Here is a 17,774-nt window from a genome sequence, read left to right as displayed (position 1 = left end):
TGTGCTCTTGCATGACATCTCACCAAGCAGTACATCGTTAAAGTTTATGCTACTCAGATAGCAAAACATACTTAGGTACAAGATGTCGCAAGGAACAAAGCAGATCCCTTTCAAACAAATCTAAGATGTAAAGCTGCCAAAATGCAAGGTTTTAATATACTCTTCATTGATTAAGTATTTTTAAATTTTCTTATTGCAATTAGAATGGTGCGACTCCATAGTGCTCATGGGAGGTGTACAGGCAGAGTTCTGTGTCATACAGCTCTTAGCTCTCTTTTCTCCTACTGTGTGGTGGTACTTACAAAGAACTGCTATTTTTTTCCCAAAAATGCGATCTATTTCTTCTAGCTTTTCCTTTGTATATTCAGGCTGTCATTGTTTCACGTGTGTTTCTGTATGTGGCCAACCAGCTTCTCATAAGCTACACCTCTTTATGACTGCTGTGTATTCCTTTATTGGTAATGAGAATTACGTAGTGTGTCTAAAGCTATCCCAGAGTAGTACAGCCCATGTAGACTCCCATCTCTCCAAGACAAACTCACCCCCAAAACCGGCTTTCTTGAAGTAGCAGTATAACTGAGAGGGAATAGGAAGGAATTATTCATTAACACAGCTCTGCCTTTTTGCTTTTTTTTTTTCTGACAAAATGCTTCGTAAAGCTCCCCTCCATTATTATTTTATTACATTTATGAGGCTCAGGTAAGCAAGACTGAATTTCAAAGCAGAGAGCTTGCCACCTCAGCATCCTTGCTTGACTTTGTAAATGCTTACTGCTTTAAGGACAGAGTGAATGTGGGGCACGAAGAGGGTGTAAAAAAAGTGCCTCAGTCCATGTAAGTGGGCCTCAGACCACAATGAGCTTTGTCAGTCAGAAGTCATCCAAATGTGTTTCACATGGCAGTAAATTGGTATAGCTAGCACTGCACACAATCGCTTGTTTGTCTCCAAAAAATGGGAGAAGATTCATTCTGGGTTCATTAGCTGATGGGCCTATTGTGCGTGAACTTGCGTTGGCAACAGCCTCTGATAATACTTATTCTTCAGAGTTGAGAGCCTCTGGCGACTGTCACTTCAAGTGGAGATCCTCACAGGCAATCCTCTCAAATTACTACGGGATGTTACCGAAGTGACCCTTCTCTCTTCTTTTGCCAGAAGTAACACAGCCTTTGTATAACAAAAAAACATTAGCTGCAACGTGAAGTTAAATAAACCCGTAAGCCCTTGCTGCTAAGCTGTTTCTTCTGGAGGGGAGGAGGTAAATTGGAAGTTGTGTGGTTATGTAATACATTGTGGAGACAATATCTGTGTGCTCCAACACTAATCGGAGTGTTTACAACTCTCCCTTTTGTATTTTCTACTGAATAGCACAAATTCCTGTGGGGGACCTTTTACATTACCGCAGGAGGTTGCACAAAGAGCCCATTTGACAGGGACTAAGCAGCATTGAATCTCAAGTGAATAAATGAAGCAGGTGGCACGCTGCCACAGTATTAGTGTGTCCAATAGCCCAGGGATTATGTTGGAGACTGTGGGAATGAATCGGCCTGCTTCTGACTGAAACAAATTCCCTTGTTGATGAGGAATCCTGAAAAGGATTCAAATTACGCAGGTGCTTAACATAACAGAAACTTGCATTGTAAGAGACAAAGAATACAAAATTCCTTTTAACATCACTGTAAACAGGATGCACGTTGAGATGGGAGATGTGTTTCTTGGCACAGGTCGCCTCGAGTCGCATCCAGAGCGTTTCTCCGTTTTCTGGTATTCCAGAGAGTGGCAGAGGCGGGCGGGTAACGATTCAAGGTCAGATTTCGTTACGCAAGACGAAGCCGAAGCCGACGGCTGCTCCCGTGCGAGCTGCAAACGTCGAAGTCGGGAGCGACGTTATGCGGCGAGCGGGCTGGAAGTGAACGCCTGCAGAGCTCTGGCAGCTCTTGCATGTGGATTAACGCCTTTGTTTTTGACGCTTGCCGCTTTCCCACCGCTACAAATGTTATCTCACGACGGGTGCAGTCGTACGCTGCTAAGGCCTGCGTTTCCTCGGGAATCTGCCCAGAGGAGCCGTCGGGCCGCTGCCCGTCTGCCCTCCGCGGCTTGAGCGGACTTTACAAAGTTACGCTACCGGGTTTTCCCCGCCGGGAGGTCGCTCACGGAGGCAGGAGGGGCGCAGGCCGCCCTACGCCGCGGTCCCCTCAGGCAACCCCTCGCCGCCCAGCTCTCCTCACACCCTGCCTCCCGCACCGACCGACCTCCGCCCGGCGCCGCCCGCCGCCGGCATGGGGGCTTTAAAAACCGGGGGACTAAGGAACCAGCGGGCGACGGCTCCGGCCGTCCCCCTCGGGGCGCGCCCGTCGCTGGGAGTTGTAGTCCGGCGGCCGGAAGCCGGCCCGCCCCCCAGCCGGCGGGCCTTCCCGCGGGAACTACAGCTCCCGTCATGCCCTGCGCGGGGGTGCGCCCTCCTCCCCGCCCTCGCGGCATTGCGCATGCCCAGAGCCCCTCTGCCGGCGGGGGCGGTGCCGCGGAGCGAGGCGGCGGCGCCTGCGCGGTGGCCGGCTCGCGCCGCTCCCCGGCCGTCCTTGCCAGGCGGGCGGCGGAGGCGGTAATGGGGCGCGAGGCGGGGCCCCGCGCCTGAGGAGGCCGAGGCGGAGGCCGAAGGCGGAGCCGCTGCGCCGGTCGAGCGGGACCCCGACGGTTAGTGCCCGCCGGCGGGGGGCTGCGGCCCGGCCCCCCCTGCCGTGACCGGCCAGGGGCGCGGAAGCCGTGTCCGGGCTGGCGGGGAGGGGGGGGGGGTGAGGTGCCCCCGCCCCCCGGGCGCAGCTGCCGGGTGGGGGAGGGGCCGGCCCGGGCTGCCCGGAGGCTGGGGGAGGGGAGGGGCCGTCGGGGGCTCCGCCCCGCTTTTCCCCCGCACCCGGCCCGGGGCCGCTGGCGGCGCCGGCTCCGCAGGCCCGGGGCGCTGCTGGGGGCCGCGCCGGGGACGGGCCCTGCGTCCCAGCGGCGGCTTCTGCGGCGGGCCCGGACCGTCTGCTTTACTTCCCGGCAGCCATGCCCCCCCTCTCCTTAAGGGAACGGGCGCCCTGTGCGCCCGGTTTTCTTAAGCGTTTATGCGCTTGGAACCGTGCGGGGCTCGCTGCAGCTCCGGCTCGGGTGAGAGGGCTGTGGGCTGGCTTTCTGTGAGGTTGTTTTGGGGTTGTTTTTTCGGGGAGAGGTCGCGGTTTTTTTACTCACCTTCGCCTAGAAGTCCTATCTTAAAACGCAGAAAACTTGCCGTTGTTGTCATTTTTCTGCGTCTAGTATGTTTAACAGGTTCTAAAGGTGCTGTGTTTTCTACCTAATAATGTTGTTTAGAAAGCGTGTGTTACCATACATCATATGTCAGTGTGTGATGCGTGAGTAAAAGAGCATATCTTGCTTTTAAGTGCTTATGTATGTTAAAACAAGCCACAAAGAAGATGCTAGCAATCCACACTGAAAGTATCTGTTCACGAGAACGGTGTGGTATGGATTCCCTCCCCCGCCACCGGTGTCCCCGAGGTTATTGGTCATCCTTAATGAGGAATAATAAACATAATAGGCTAAGGCCTTTTTACCAGTTGAATAAAACAGATGGATTTATGCAAGTCCTTTGTTCCAGCACTGCAAAACAGCCATAATTGCATTCTTATACCTATTTCTCATCTGGAAAGCACTTGAAGCACTTACCGTGCATGTTCAGCATTGCTATAATGCACCCGTTCAAGGGTGATGGTAAGGCTCTTTTGGATAGGATGCAGGATTGTAATGGATGTGAATTTATTAGTGAGCTTAAAGAAGAATGGGAGAGAGATCCCTTAGATTTGGATTTTGATGTCATTTGAGGTGTTGCAGACAGCTGCTGATGAATAGAATGTTCTGTTGCATACAGCTTCTGATGAAGCCATATGGCTTCTTCAGTTCATTTTAGTACAGTCCATATATAGTTTAATTATGCAGTCAGCGTGACACATGCTCTTGAGGGGCTCTTTTCTACAGAGAAGTAAAATAGAAATGAAAAAAGCTTCCAAACTGTTGCGGTTGTGAGTGTTTACTATTTCTGAGTGTTTGAAATTTGCTAAACCCCCTGCTGTAATGTTCTAGGGAGCTAGGTCAAAAATAGGGTGTTTAGTACAGAGCAGCAGGGAACTTTTAAGTTCCCTGTTCTAGGGATCTCATTTCCAACTTTGAGAAAAGAAGTTGTGTTCTTCAGTCTTCCCACATCTGAAACAGAAGGTAGGAATAGCTGCCTCAAAATTTTAATACTCCAGGTGCAACTCTGTCATTATTCTGTCTCAGTTAAGCTGTATTCAAGCGTTCGTGCTTCAGAGCTGCCTGGCTTAATTCTGTAGATGTAGTTAAAGCAAAACTGATGTGCATATGCACTGTGTCTAACACTTCGGGGTTCTGATCTCAGCTGTACCCTTTAGGCACTTCCTAATACGTTTTAGCTGTATTTTCTTACAGAAAAGGTTTGCATATTTTCTGAGTAAACACTGCTGTTTCTTACAAGCTGTTTTTAGGCTAATACAGAGGATGCTGCTGTTTAGCAATAAATACCAACAAATGCAAATCTGCTTTCCTTCTGTAAATCTTGGTGTCATGTAGCTGGCCTCAAAATGCCAAAATATAGTAGGACATTTATCTTCAGTTTATTGTATGTCTAATATAATCTATTAAGCTTTTCTCTGAACTAATGCGTCTGATTATTATGAATCAGTGAATGATTCACTACCCTTAAAACTAGTCATAGTTTGCCATGTGCCCGCTTCAGATTTTCACCTAAAGGATTCATCAGCTCTTTCTGCTGTTCACCTGAGCCTCATGGACCATAGGTTTCAAATTGTTGCTCAAAAAAAAAAAAAAAAAAAAATCAAATGAGCCCATCGTCAGGCTGGAAGTAGCCTGTGGGAGGCTTGCACATAGGCTGCATCCCCAGACATGGTGTTGTTGAGAGGAGGGGTGATTGCTGTCCAAATGACAATTATGTCTTCTGCCTGCCATGGCTGAAACTGGAAAGGTAAGGATGCCGGTTGATTATAGAAGGGTGTGACTCCTTTCCTGTCCCTGCTTATCCTTCCCATCCCAGCCATCCCTCACCTTTTGCGCTTGACATTGGCAAATACAAACTGGGTTGAAGCTGTGAAGGTATAGGAGAGCGAAAGAGCCTTTGATGTTGGCAGCAGCAACAGCAAGCCTTCGTCTCTGAAGCTGAGTAACTGCAGGGATCCCATGCCCCCTGCTTCCAGTTTTCTTCAGGCTGCGGTAGAAAATGGGGGACGACTGCGTACTTGGGGCAGCTGCTGGAAGTGGGATGGGGAGGGATATATATATATAATTACCCAAGTAAGGAGTGGTGATCCAGTAAATAGGTTCACACACAACACTCAGCTCAAATATATCCAAAGAGATTATAGTTTATTCTGCCCTGTTACTAGAAGATAGCGTACTAGGAGAAATTATTTTATTTAGATCTCATCAATAAAGTGCTGCGACAGTTTTGAACTAGTAGGGAAGAATTTGTGAAAAAGATAAATACAAAGTACAGTGGCTTCAGTGGATAAAGTAATTTATTAAGAAGGTAAAAACCAAAGTTAATATCTAAATAAAATATGTCTGACCAAAAATAGTTGGGAAATATAACTAGGGTTCTTAGTGTTGTTTATTACTAGTTGTGCATCAAAAAAGCAGAGGGCATCTTTTTTTCTTGTCTAATCCATGAATTCCAAGTATGCGTGGGAAACTGAGATCTACCAATTCAAAAACATGAGATCACAGTGTTTAGGAGTGATCAGTTCACTACCTACAAGTAGTATTCCTTTGGTAAGTAAATGAGATGTATTTAAGCAGAGAACATGGCTTGGTATTTTTTTCTTCTGTAGCTTCTGTAATACTAAGTGAGCCAAAGTACAGATAATGAACGTTTCCCAGTTTCTTCCAGAAGCAGCTTGGCATAACATCCTGACTAAAAAAACAGCAACAGATTATTTAATAAACACAGAATTTTTTAGTAATAAAGAAATAAATAAAGTGCTCACCAGTTGCTAAAACAATACTGATGTAAATCTGAATAAGTCTAGTGGGCCGTTTAATAGCATGAATTAATGTGGTATGTAGCACAGTTTAAAAAAATATTACTAGAGAAAAATGTTTCATTTTAAATAATCAAATTTAGTATTGTCTTCTATGTGCAGAATTAAATCATGCAGTTGTTCTTATATAATAGTTACTGAAGGGGGTGATGCAAGTTACTTCATCCTCATTGGTGTGCCCTTAGTTGTTAATACTTTGTCATCTGTCCATTTGTTTTAATTGCTGGGAAGATATGTAGAAATACAAACCTTAAGTTTGTATGCAACTGTAAAATTTCTTTAGAAGAAGGTGTATGAACCTTGGTGTTACAGATTAATTTACAGTATGACCTTGTAGGCAATCCCTGGCTTGCTTCCATCCAGGCTACTTTCTTTCCTGGAGGAAGCAGGGAATGGTTTAATGATTCTTGCCAGCTACAGCCCAATACGAAGCACGGCACTGGGGAAGACCTTGCATAAATGTGCAGAGATGCACTATTTTAGCTACTGGGGGATACGCTTTTTCACAGGAGTAGGTGCTGCCCTTTACTTCAGTGCAATGGAAGGGGCAGCTTTGCAACTAGTAGGAACAGATTTCTCATTCGCACACTGCCTTCTTTATTCTTCTTGCACACAAGGAACTGAGCTTTTTTAGGCTGGCTATTTTGGTCTCTGGAGGCACACAAGGAAAGAAAGGGATGAGTGATGGCTGCTTGCGTCAGGTGGGAAGGGGCCAGATGGCTGCAGTAGAGGAAGAGTGAGGAGCGAGTGCTTGATGGTAAGGTTTGACGTTCCAAATCAGAATGCAAGTTTGGACCAAACTGAAAATTATTTTAAGGAAAATAAATTTAGCTTCAGGTTGGTTGTTTTGTACCTTTGCTAGCAGTGAATAACTCTTCACTTGAGTCAATTTATATAGTTGAGTATAGATAAAATGTGTTTTTGTTTCATTTTTGTCCTCTGTAGTATGAAAATTTTTCATGTTTCTACGGTCTATCTTCAGTCAGTGCATGAAGTTTAATTCCTGTTTTACAGTTTCAGTAGGATCCCTGGGCTCCTGTATTACGAGTAACTGAGCTTTGTGCTAGAAAACAGACAGCTGGCAGGAAGGAACTCTTGGGACTGAACATGGATCTCTGGTACTACCAGAGCTTGAGCTGGATACATGTTTTTTAAAACCACAGTGTATGATGATAATACTGTTACCTTGACACTCGTGGAAAAAGAGCTATCACAGTGACAAAAATCGCAGCTTCTCTTTTTCACAAGGAATTTAGTAAGAATTCTGCAAGGGTATCACTTCTCTTCAAAACCATACTTTTTAAAATAGGAGTTACACCTAAGAGTTAAAGCTATAATTTTAATTTTTTTCTATAATAACTTTTGTGAAATTTAACATTTAACTTACCCTGGTAATTAGGTTTATTGCTACTTTAACATTTCTAGTCTGTCCATGTGTGTTTTTTAAATGTAAGCATCACCAGTCAAGGTGCAGAATTTTTTTTGATGTTGCAGTGAAAATAAGTTTTCACTAATTTTTATTAGCATGAGTTACATTGAATGCTAAATGTAAATTCTAATGCTAAACATGCCAGCAATGAAACTATCTCATTTCACAGTATTAATAGTGTTTTTCTATCATGTTACTATGGAAGTCCCTAATTCTTGGTTATTGTTTTCCTCTGTCCAATATGCTGCTTTCACATACTTAATATTGAGTGCATTAATTTAATATTGGCTGATGTAAGATAATTAAATTGGCAGATATTTTACTGTATTTGTAATAATGTAACTCAAGTAGATTTTAATATTGTGAACCAAATGCTATATAAAAATACAATGCTGATCTGTACAGAACCTGAAATACCTTTTTTTTTTTTTTTTTTTTTTTAATTGAAGAAAAGTATCTGACACCCTCCTCTTTTAATTTTCAATTGTGGTGGCTTCAAAGGAGATGCTGTTCTTTTAAGACAGCCTGAGGAGCTTTTCATATTTGATGGGCTTTTTTTAATTGAATGGACTAAAAATGTAAGAGCTTGGGAGGAAAAAAAAAAACAAAGCCCAACCGATTGAATAGATTTACCCAGAAACTCCTTGGATTATTTCAGTCTGGTGGTTTTAGCATTTCTTGTTCTTTAGATGTTTTAATCTTTACAAATCCTGTAAGTTTTCTTTGTGCTGGCCACTTGCAAGCTAATCTTAGATGCAGAGGTCTTTCACAGGTCACGCTTCTGAAGTTTTAATCCTGAAATTTGGGGTTGCAGTTCTCCAAAATTTATACAGCTTGTACCACTGGTGATCAGTCATGTTTTGAAAAGGATTTTAAAAGTTGTTGGAGGAAATGAAATGCAGCTTTACAGCTGAAAGAGGAAGGGATGAATATATGGAGTTCTTACTTTGTTGTCTAGATGGTTCAGTAAATTAATGTGACTGACATACCAAGATGTAGATTCAAATCCAAGTTCCTACAATGAAGATAATTAAGAAGAACTAATTTTCTGGCAATGACTATCACAAATGTATCTTGGAATATGCCAAAATGTGTATACTCTACTAAAAAACAGTGGAGGAGTTGCATTGGTTGTTACCTCCAGCACTCCTTTTGTGTGCTACAATTTTATGATATTTTATTTATTTTATGGTAAAACTGACTTACGGTTTTCTATTATGGTTTGGATTCTTTTGGTTGCTAGTTCTTTATAAATCCTTCTTTTGTAAGTAAGTTTTTAATATGCTTTTTCGGTCAGACTGAAGACATCTAAAAGATACACAAACGTACATCACGGAAGTTTGCAGTCAGTGCATATCATTAGAACAGTCAGTTACAGATGGATATTTTTGATGGGTAATTAGATTTGGTGTTTTTTTAGTACTTAAGAGTGGTGAAGTCCTTGCTCTTCAAAGTGCCTTATACCAACAGAGGCAGTTTATTTTCTTTTTGGGGTGGGGGGAGGACAATGGCACTATTTTCTCTTATGTATACTAGGGCTTCCATTAAACTGCCTACACTAATTTTATTTAAAGCAGCATGATTTTTCTTGTGTAGACAAGGCTACACAACAGATTTGGAAATGGCAGTCAGAACTTGTTTGGTCCTGTGCTATCAGATGCTGAACCTTTTTGCCAGCTATGAAGCATACATATTTTTAGTGTCTTTATTATCCAGTTCGTTTTTATTATATTTGGCAAGTAAACTGATAACAGCAATCATTGTGTATTTCATAAGGTATGGGTTTTTATGATATTCTGAAGCCATGGGATTGCTGAAAATTACTGTATTAGGTGCTTCAGACTGAGCTGGAGCTTGTTTTAGAAAATACATGTGAATTTAATTTTAAACTCTATGGGTGTTTATACATTTTTCTAGAAAGCTGGTATTTCATCTAAGTTTTCTTGTAAGGCTGTTTGGCTACGTAAATTGGCATAGAAGACAAATATTGCAAACTTGTGGGTCCTGCTGCTGTTTCAGTAATTGGTAATTTAACTGATCAGTCTTCCCCATAGTTGCCTCTGAAGAAACCTTTGGTGGCTGTGGAGGCAGATTCCTGCTTCCCAGCCATTTGCCACAGAGAGGAACCCTGGAGACCAGCTGCTGCCCCAAGCTGGGTGGTGCCCCACCTTGCCTTGAACGTATTTGTGAATGTTTTTTTCAGTGTTCACATGCATGACATTTTGCAACATCTCAGCCCTGGAGGTGGTGATGTTAATCATAATTAATAATCTACTGAGCTTATAAATATTTAAATTGACTTTCCCCTTGGCTATTGAGTGAATCTGGGGCAGAGGTGGAAAACAGAACTTGTTAATCCCAACTCTAACTAAAAAATTTAGAAATTTACAGAAAGACTAAATACTTCATGTGGTCTTGATGAAGAGTTGTCATTGGCATTGATGGGAATATGTCTAAAAAGAGGAGATGATATAGTCCTCTTCTTGTGTGGAAACTTATATACAGTGGTAAAAAAAAAATTTTTTTTCTTTTACATATAGCATGAGTTTGACAGACATCAGCATCTATTCCAGCAGGTTGCACTGCTATAGACGTAACATGGATCAATAAAACTCTTACTTTGTTGGCATGGCTCAGAACAGATTTCCAAATGAAATAAGCTACCTCAGAACTGCATCTACAATAAGGCTTTGCTAAAAACTGCTGTGCTGGGAGCATGGAAACGCTATACTCCTATCCATTGTAGTTAAGTTGGGAAAACGTTTGCATGTGACCCAATCTCTAGTTGATTTTGCTCACTGTGGGCCTAAAAATGACCGATAAAGGCAGAAGGGGAGACTTTCCTTTTACTTTAGTTTCTAGGTCAATAGCCACTGATGTTAGCTTGATAATATACAGGACTCTTTAAGCTAAAACCAAAGATGCTTCAGATAGACATAGTTATCAAATAATCACTAAAAATAATCAGAGAAACTGTTATATAAACAGTTTTTCTAGATCAAAGTCTTTCTTTCCTTTCCTTTCTCTTTCCTTCCTCCTCTCCTTTACTCCGTTACAGTAGAATGGGTTTTATCTCAACCACCATAGTTCTGTTTTAATTCAGTATTCACTAAAAGCTGGATATGATTTGCCTGTGTTACATCGGAACATGAAGGGTTTTAAACATGAAAAAAAGATCATACATGGAAACTGATCATCTGTGTCGTGTATCACACTATGAAGAGATCCAAGCAAAGCTGTTCTTAGTTTCTCCTTACGTTATGGAGTTGTCAGTTCAAGTGACAGTCTGTAATTTACACATCTCTTCGTCTGTGTTCAATACATGGTGGCAAAAATTCAATGTAAAGCGCAAGAAACTTAATTTTCACAGTTTTAACCCTAAAGGTTTGTGTGTCATTAATATACTTTCAGAAAATGCTTATTTTGGGGAGTGAAAAGGGCTAATATTCTTTGTGTTTGGTAAGGTAAACTAGACTGTTCATACCGACCTCCCAGTTAAAGGATTATGAAGTGACTTCTGTAAAATGAACATAACGCTGTTTGAAAACTCTATGAATAAAACAATGATCACTATTCAGCCGATTCAGTGAAGAAGCATGGTACTTCTGATTTTTCTGCATCTGGTCTAAAAGATAATATCTCAATAATGGATTAAAAAGCAACACTGTCTGGATTCAGTATGCAGTACGTCGTGCAGCATGTGCGCTCTTTGTCGTTTCGTCTGCGTATTAAGCAGGTTTATGCAGTTGACAAAGTGTAGCTAGGCTTCGTCTGCGCTAAACTCACTGTGCTCGTAGGTGGTAGCAAGTGGCTTTTAAAGGACAAACCAGCAGATGCGAGTTAAGCGATGTTTGTAGGGGCGCATACCCGTTCCGGTTTTGTTGTAAGTGGCATGAATAAGAAAGATGATGATAATGCAGCGGCATTGGCGTCTGCCTGTACACGTCAACTGAGTATGTTCCCAAAAGTTCCGCAGAGCTTGAACTCTACCTGCTGGCAGGAGCCTCATGGTGCGTTACTGCATCGCTACCGCTGGTGTTGCTTTTACCAGGTGAACTATTGCCGTTACAGAATGCCAGTGTGTTATATTACACATTTCTGGTGTTGCCAGTCTTAAATCCAAAGCAAAGTGTCTTTAATACTTGCTGTTTACCCTTGTCATTTCTAGTATTTTAGCATGTGTTAGCTAATGCACTCTTAAAAAATTTAACTCCAAAACAAACACAAAAACGAAAAGTAAGCTGTATGTAGCCTTAGAATTCTTTTTTTTTTTTTGATTGGGAAATGGAATTGAGTGTGCAGAGCTCTGGCCTCTCTGGAAAACTAGATTCTGTTCTCTGTTGTGTGATCTGTCACGGTCTGTAGATGCTCTTGAAAGAATAGCAGAAATGCTTCAAACACCAGTAAAATATTTCATGCCAAATCCGTTGACTTCTCTTCTGTTTCGTTGTGGTTTTTTTCGCTCTGATGATTAGCACTCGCTTTTTTAACAGCATTTGTAGTACATTCAGCAAAACTGGTCAGGGTTTTGTGGTGTTTTTTTTAACTGACTCCACTAAATGGACAGCTATTCTCAAGCTGGCTGAGTTCAGATTACTGGAGTGTGACTGAACAGTGCCATAGTTGAAAACTCTGGTATGGGGAATTTGTTATTAAATAAACCCAGCCCAGGAACTGATAAAAGTATAAAAATTAGTCTTAATTTGCTAGATCATCAATTGCTGTATGACTTGCTGCAGACATTTGGTGACTAGGGATTAGACAATTCTTTGAAAGACCTATCAGAAAACATGAATTATATAAAACTTGTATATAGTCCTGAGGTCAAACAAAACCTGAGGTGATACTATGTTTATAGCGATTGTTAAAAAAGTAAACTGCACACCTTTTATTGCATTTTTCTTCCTGCCTCTGTTAAGTGGTAAAAGTAAAACTTTCTTTTCTATTTTACAAGCCTTAGTGCTGGCACAAGTGGGAATTTGGAGAGGTGGACAGGAGAAAAGGGACAGGGTTGTCACACCAGGAATAATTCTGAGGTCAATCTAAGCAACGGTGGGTGTTATATATGATGTACAATGTGGCATTTTTCAGTAGTACAGGAGGGTTTGATACATTTGCAGGACAGTTTGTGTTATTCAATTCAGCTCTCAATAGTTTAGGCCTTATCAAAAGTTACCACGTTTTCATTTGAGCTGAAAATTGGTTGGTTGGGTTTTTTAGGCAGGTATTTAAAAATTTAAACAAAATGCTCTAACCAAATTCTTCCAAACTATTTCTGAGAATTAAGCTAGCAGGAAAGAAAATCTCTTCACTGTAATTAAAAATATTTTGGTAATTAGGCAAACCTTTTTAATGCTATTTGCATTTCAGAGTGGAAACCTAAATTTGGCTGGAGATGACCTCCCAAGTTTCCTTGCTTATGTGTGAACCTTAGTTTTCAGAAGCCTTAATTAGAATTGAATGTGGGAGAAATAGAAGGTGGCAAGGGAGAACCTGGGAAACAGTGAGCAGCCAAAAGGAGAGGTTAGGTGAGGCACTGGGTGTGGAGAAGAGAAATGGTGAAACTGAAGTTGCATGTGTCGAGGTGCTGAACACCTGCATGGTGGTGAGGAGGTTGCGAGAGAGAAGAGGTAGAGTCCTGACAGTGGAGGAATTGGACTGCAGGAGAGGGGAGTGAAGAAACTGATGGAGGGAGACTAAGCCTGGGAAGCGGTGGGACTAGACCACAGAATAAGAAACTAGTGTACTGGGCTTGAGTATAATTAGGGGAGGAATTGGTATTGGGTTACTTTGCGGCGAGAAGACCATGGGAATGAGGAGCAGGATTCACAGGGGGTAAGACTAGAGAATCCTGAACAGTGGACCAACACTTTCCCAAGAAGTTTGAAGAATGAGAAGTTATTCTCTGGGTGGGCAGTAGCAGTTGTGATGCAGGTAGCTGATTAGTCAGGACACGCCTGCAAAAGTCAGGCCTGGTTACATTGCCCATCTGCCTCATGATGCGGAGTCCGGACCTTCTGCTTGTTACTTCAGAAACGTGCAATGTAAAGCAATTAAACAGCAGTCCTTCCAGTTGTTAGCTGGCCAGTTATTTCCAAGAATGCCCCTATGTGGTTGTGATCAGAATATAATGCACCACTTCGAAGCTGCTTCTGTGGCAGTTGATTCAGCTGGGGAAAGATGTGGTGGGGCTGAGGTATTCCTGAAGGATAGGAATGAGCATGGGAGCTGCGTGTGGCATAGTTCATGTAACCTCTGTTATACGGCTTTGGTCGTTATCCTGTAACAAAGATTTATGCCTAGGCTTTTCTCCTAGATTGCCTGCTTTACACTGCTCTGGAATATGCAGCGGGATGTAAACTGTCACAGCGTGCCTCACCAGGGAAGTAAGATGTTATGGCAATACTGGCAGTGTGACAGCATAGCCCCGGTGCAGAAGGACGAGACGTGGGGCAGGGGCTTTTCCTGTGTGGTTATGGTCGGTCTCTTTTCAGGTGTGCTCTCTCTGGAGCAAACCACTTAAGTGTCCCCAGGGGATCCAAGTTTTGTTTTTCCCCAAGATGTTTCTTGGAAACAGCCTGTGAATTGCATCCTGATGAAGCTCTACAGAATTTGTAGACTACAGGCTGTCATACTTTCCCTGAAGTCAAGCATTGGAACAGGCTGCCCAGAGAGGTGGTGGAGTCCCCATCCCTGGAAGCGTTCAAAAAACGGGTAGATGTGGCACTTGGGGACATGGTTTAGTCTAGTCTACCCTTGATTGGCTTAGAGTAGACTTGGTAGTGTAGGTTAATGGTTGGACTGGATGATCTTAAAGGTCTTTTCCAACCTAAACGATTCTATGATTCTAAGTGAACCAAACTGGAAACCATATACTGCCATGTATCTGGAGATTTTATCTTCATGTGATTAGGAGACTTTATCATAATGTTATCAGAAACAAGGTTTCTGATATTTCTAAAATGTCTAGGATATTATTTAATTATTTATTTTAAGGTTGGCTCTCTGCTGAATGGATTAATGAAGAGCTGGAATACCCTCAGTAATAGGGAATAACCTGTGTACTGCTACATATTCAGAATGTGAGCTGCGTCCTGCAACAGTCCACTCAAATATGGATGTGGTCTATAGCGCTCTGATTGTTGACAGCTAAGTAGTTTTGTGTATTTGTATATCGCTACTTCTGAGTTGGTATGGACTCTCAGAGCAGAACTGGAAATAATTTGCATGGTACTGTAATTGCGGCAGACTTTATCCACCTACAGGTAAATGAGAGAACACACGAACCTGTTTATGTTACTTCTAGAGCTGCTCTGATGCTGGCATTATTTTTGAAAAATGTACGGCTTGCTCCTTTGTGACTTGAGTTATGCGATTACACACTTTCCTTTAAAGTAGGTTTTCTAACATTCTCATAGCATCATGTATCCCGTAAAGTCATCTTAGGTTTAGGAGCTGAATGCTGCTATGCAGTTTTTATTTTATTCTCTTTACCCAAAAAATCTTGTGAAGGCCCTTCCTGAGGCTTTAATTATTGCCAGTTAGGGAGAGTGCATGACTCACGAAGGAGTTACTTCATGCTCTGTTTATGTCATTAGTCGTGACTTGTGAAATTTTAAACTTGCTTTACCTGTCTACATGAAGCACTTCCCTTTGCTTTCTCCTTTCATGCCCATGTTGCCATATGAAAGAAAGGGCACCGTTTATGTACCTGAGTACTGCTTGTTAAAATAAAATGGATGGCCTCTGATGTCATTTTGCTATTTGACTGCACAGCAACATTTCAGTCTAAGAAATGTTTGAGTGAAAGCAGTGTTTTGTATTAAGCTTTTCAGTATGTTGTAAAAAATGCATCTTTTTATTTCAAAATACAACTTAAACTGTTTTTTATTGCAGTAATAAAACCTCAGAGCAATTTGAGTAAAACATAAATGGTTTATTAGCTTTAAGCTAGTAAAAACTTTGTTCTTTGCCTAAGCTGTTGCTGTAGCTGACAACCATCAGTTACAAGATGATTAATTTGAGGTGTGCTTAACAATATCCTCTACTCTTGGAAGGACCATAGTTTTAATGACCTCCCACACTTTGCTATAGTCTGAGCAAGATAAGAACTTAGATGTGTTTCAGACATTGTATAGTCTTGGTAAATAATTCTAACTGTGTCTTCTCATCTCCAAGTCATCTTCTTCGACCATCTCAGCAGTTGTATGAATACCACTCATAGTTTCTGAAGTGCTTTGACATGCTTGGACCACAAGTGATAGTTTTTGTTCTTTCCTCTTATGGTTTGTTACTTTCCAAAATGGAGCTATGCTTATTACTAGGATAATTTTTGTCCAAAAGCAGTGTGCCTCATTTCTTTGAGTAATATCAGTTTCTTCACAGAGCTTCCAGATCTTCTGGACTGAAGGCCTACAATGATGAGGCACTGCTGTGTTCTAGGTCTTGCTTTTGGGTAGTTATGATAGAGCAGGTCCTGGTAGCTGAGTGAGTGTACCCACTCTGCCTCTGTCCTTTCATTACTGACTTCTTGGGACTATTTTTGATGTAACACCCAGATTTTCAGAGTATGCCTGTTTGTGGCAAAATGGGATGAACTGTGGACACCCACCATGCTTCAGATGTGGTCTTGCATAATGCTTGTTGCAGAAAAATTCCCTATGTCCTTTATGCCGCCCAAGAGCTTTACAAAATAACATCTGTGCATGCAATCACCTGCTCTAATTTGCTTTTGCTGTTGCAATTGGTTAGAAGGCACAGAGTCACAGTACAGACCCGGTGCAAAATAGAAATAATGGAGCCTTCTGTACTGAATGAAAGAGCTGTGAATTTGGTCTTTCAAACTGTGCCTCTCTTTAATGTGCTCGTGCCAATTTAGATGACGCACTGTAATAAGTGAGATCTATTAAAGTTGGTTGTCATGTCTTTCTGTCTTTACTTTTCTATGGTTTTCCCAAAGCTCAGCTGCTTAATATTAATTTTTACTTACTAGATACGTAGCTCAGGTTGAATTTTTTAGGAAAGAGTTCAGTTATTTTCAAAAATGAGGCTAGGAAAAACATACTATTTTGCCCGTGCAGGCATCTTCCTTCCTCTCCGCAACCCACGTTCTTCTGCTTGGTGTATGGTCTTGAAAGATGGTGGTGACGTGATGGCTAGGAGTTTTTGTGTTAAAGACATACCTTCTGCTTTCCATGTTTAAAATACCTTTTAATTTAGTCTTTCCTTGGGGGGTAGAGGAAAGGTCACAATCATAGAATCATAGAATCGTTTAGGTTGGAAAAGACCTTTAAGATCATCCAGTCCAACCATTAACCTACACTACCAAGTCCACGCTAAACCAATCAAGGGTAGACTAGACTAAACCATATCCCCAAGTGCCAGGTCTACCTGTTTTTTGAACACTTCCAGGGATGGTGACTCCACCATCTCTCTGGGCAGCCTGTTCCAATGCTTGACCACCCTTTCCGTGAAGAAATTTTTCCTAATATCCAATCTAAACCTCCCCTGGCACAGCTTGAGGCCATTTCCTCTCGTCCTATCGCTAGCTACTTGGGAGAAGAGACCAAGACCCACCTCACTACACCCTCCTTTCAGGTAGTTGTAGAGAGCGATAAGGTCTCCCCTCAGCCTCCTCTTCTCCAGACTAAACAACCCCAGTTCCCTCAGCTGCTCCTCATAAGGCCTCTGCTCCAGACCACACATGTTCAGCGAAGGCTGTTTATTTTTCACACTCAGTTATTCTGAAGTTTTGACTCCATGTTGCGCAAGAAGATGGTTCAAGAAACTGCATTTTGGGAGTACTGAAAAGAGTAGGTAGGTCTGAAGAGGTGCTTGAACTGCGAGAAGCTCTCTGACGCTGTCACTTAACAATATTCGTGGCTCTTGTGGAAGAAGAATCAAATGTCAGGTGGAGAAGAACTGGTGGGAGTTCAGGAGCCTGCTGTTGGCAGGGAGGTAAGAAAGAAGATGACTTCTTGTAATACTAGGGAGAGACTGAGAGCCAGTGGGAGAAATGGGGACAAGGTGAGGAGATGAGGTAGATAATCATGAGGAAACAAAAGACTTCAGCAGAGAAGAACATCCAGGAAGAAACAGGAACTGATAATTAATCAGATACGAGAAACAGAGGAAGAAGAGGGAGAACTTTACCTGCAAGGAAGCTGCATGCAGCAAGAAAGTAGGAACCAGCTGAATAAAGAACAAGGGGAGGGGAAAGTGGGAGACTGAGCAAGGAGCTTGGA

At 42.2% G+C, this 17,774-nt stretch overlaps 1 protein-coding gene across 3 annotated transcripts in view; it reads left to right on the top strand.

Annotated features, from left to right (window-relative positions):
* Positions 1-2,649: 2,649 nt before the first annotated feature.
* The window catches only part of RALBP1 (ralA binding protein 1), a 35,913-nt gene continuing 20,788 nt past the window's right edge, over positions 2,650-17,774 (top strand). For all 3 annotated transcript variants that reach the window (XR_012830848.1, XR_012830849.1, XM_075705438.1), the window contains exon 1: positions 2,650-2,691. The gene's annotated coding sequence lies outside the window, so the exon portion shown is untranslated. The remainder of the gene's footprint in view (positions 2,692-17,774) is intronic.

The sequence above is a fragment of the Pelecanus crispus genome, chromosome 2, assembly GCF_030463565.1.
Source record: "Pelecanus crispus isolate bPelCri1 chromosome 2, bPelCri1.pri, whole genome shotgun sequence".
NCBI lineage: Eukaryota > Metazoa > Chordata > Aves > Pelecaniformes > Pelecanidae > Pelecanus > Pelecanus crispus.
Note: the sequence above shows the minus strand (reverse complement) of the source record. Positions and strands in the feature narration are given on the sequence as shown.